At 38.8% G+C, this 2,696-nt stretch overlaps 1 pseudogene; it reads right to left on the bottom strand.

The window, feature by feature from the left end:
- Positions 1–1,826: 1,826 nt before the first annotated feature.
- LOC127620451 (uncharacterized) lies at positions 1,827–1,999 on the bottom strand (annotated as a pseudogene).
- Positions 2,000–2,696: the final 697 nt, after the last annotated feature.

The following is a 2,696-nucleotide window of genomic DNA, read 5'->3' as shown; positions in this document are numbered from 1 at the left end:
CTGGCAAAAGAGGTGATGATGGGGTTAGAGGGCCTGAACACTTCACTGCAGGGGAGAGGGAAAACAGTTGAAGGCATGTTAAGTGCTGTTGACTCTGTGAAGCAGAGAGAAGCTTCAGTGCCTTGAGACGCCTGAAGACCTGGCTGCGCTCTTCAATGTCACAAACCCGACTCAACAGTGTGGCTGTTTGTCGTGTTCACAGAGAGAGAATGGATAACTTGGACTAGAAGAAACTGTGTCAAGGATTTGTTCAAGTTACTGATCGGCGCATGCATGTTTTTGGGTCATTTTAGAATCAATAATAGTTTTTTTTGTTTAAGTAACTTTTTTTGGACAATGCACATTGTTTCTTTCTGTATCTAAACTGCATTGCATGTTCTCTTTTGTGCAAATACACCTTTAACCTTTCTTTGTTCACTTGGTTTTTCAGAATATTTTAACCAAATGCTTTCAAAAAGTGGTGGGGACAAAATCAGCCATTTCAAAAAGTGGTGGGGACATGTCCCCAGCGTCCACAGTGTAAATGACACCTATTTATAGTTTCAATAGGTGCGCTGGTCAGCTACGGTTGATAATCACGGTTTCGTCTTTCTTGTTTCACAAAAGTTTTCCTGTTCAGTCGTCTCATATTAAATGATTTATTCATTATATTCTCTTCTGCTTCACCTTCTAGAAACATGACAGAACAGGGCGAGTCTTCACAGGTGAGTCTCATCTCATAAGCACCTAATGTAAGATTACCCTTATGAGAACTTACCATGGGTACCATGTTTTTATATATATTTTGGGTGGATAGTAATCTTTATAGGAATACCACAGTAAAGGGATGTCAGAGTTATAATATGAGGAATAATATGTTCCCTAATAGCACACGTACATCTCACAGACGTCTATTAGATGTGTGTGACTCTGGAAGACGTCTATTTGACATGTTTGCTCATATGCAGATGTTTGACATGTTTGCTCATATGCAGATGTTTCGCAGATTGTGACACTTTCCAAAAGATCTAAAACAAACATCTCTGAGACGTCTGTGATGATCCCGTCTGTATGAAAGTAAAAGCTGCTTTAACTCATTATGAATAAGAATAATATGTTTCCTCTGGTGGTGTGAATAAAGTATGTGCTTCATAATCTTATGATGTGTTTATTGACTAACACACATTAAATGTGCACTATATACTCACGTTATAGAGATTTTGATTTATTACAATGTGTTACAATGATCATTTACCTTTATACAGTCTGGTGTTATGAATAATATTGTCCAATGTGCATTTGCAGGTTAATTGAATCCCAATGGATGGATTTATAATATTATTGACACGTGTACAAATAACTGTCTGAATAAATGAGCAAAGACCCACAAGTGTTTTTATCCCAGTTCTCCCTCATCACAGCTCGTGTTTGGAGAAATGAAGCCGTGTCAATTAAATAAAACCCTTTATTGGGAGAAAAGTTCTGGTAATTAAACATCAGTATCACCTTTTCATGATTTACAGAAACAGACATCTCCTGTCAATCAACTAGAGAACGCGCATGCGCATTAGCTACACAAGCCGGGAGAATTGCGTTTGTTTAGTGTTATCAGAGATAAAGAAGCACATTTTATGATTCCAGTGTCTTCAGATTTTACTGCTGAATATATTTTAACACTGAAATATGTTTTTATCTTAATCTCGCGTCCGTTATAGATGAGATATTTTATAAGAGCGCTGAATCAGCTTTTTAGAAAGTAATCGTTTCAACAAAATTATCTAATTCAACTATATTAAAGATATATATATATATACACTGTTTATTCAGATCTTTTCTTGACAGTTTTAGGGGGGTGCACCGTTCCTGGAGGTACTGCAATACCAGGTCGATGCGTGGAGTGGACGGAGCAAGCCCCTATTCCATCTCCCTGATCCAAAAATCAATTTAATATATGGTCCCCGGGTAGGGGCCGTATCAGATATTAAACTGATAAGAACAGATTTTTTCATTCGAAAATTTTTATTGTCACTCTCTCTCTTTTTTCCACAATTTTTCTTTTCAAATATGTTTTCACACAATCTTAAAATTTTCCTTTAACCGATAAAACAATACATATACACACAACTTCATAATATTTGTAAAATAAAAAGGACAATTAACAAGACAAATTTAAGACACTATTAAAATCATAAAAAGTCTTAAAAGTCCATATTTTTCAATTTTGTGCTTAAAAGTCCATATTTTTCAATTGTGTGTTAAAAGTAATGTTTTAAAAATAATAAATAAAACAACTTGGTGCCAATTTAAAATGCCATCTATTGTTCAAGACCGGGATGAGTCCCTATCAAGTTGGCCATCATCCCACTCTCCAGGAAAGGCACTTGGCCTGCCGCTTCTGTGCTCAGAGGAGATCCCCTCTCCTCCTGCCCGCTGGCCTGCTGTCCCGTAGCCGGTGGTGGTAAGGGTGCATCTACAGGTGGCCAAAGTACAGTGGCGGCCGGGACCTCTTCCGTGTGACCCCGGCCCCCCCGTCCGAATAACAGCGCCCGGTACCCCTGCAGCGTTGATGTGACCATTTGCTTGCTCGCTTGCAGGGGAACTGTAACGTGTTTCCCCACCAGCAGGTTTCTTGTGGTCCAGATGGCATCCTTGATTGAGTTGAAAGTGAGCCAGAGCGAGGTAAAGTTTTTTGCAGTACAGTCCTTCAAGCCCTGGCC

The sequence above is a fragment of the Xyrauchen texanus genome, chromosome 26, assembly GCF_025860055.1.
Source record: "Xyrauchen texanus isolate HMW12.3.18 chromosome 26, RBS_HiC_50CHRs, whole genome shotgun sequence".
In the NCBI taxonomy this organism is placed as follows: Eukaryota; Metazoa; Chordata; class Actinopteri; order Cypriniformes; family Catostomidae; genus Xyrauchen; species Xyrauchen texanus.
The sequence above is the reverse complement of the archived record's forward strand: the minus strand, read 5'-3'. Positions and strand labels throughout refer to the sequence as shown.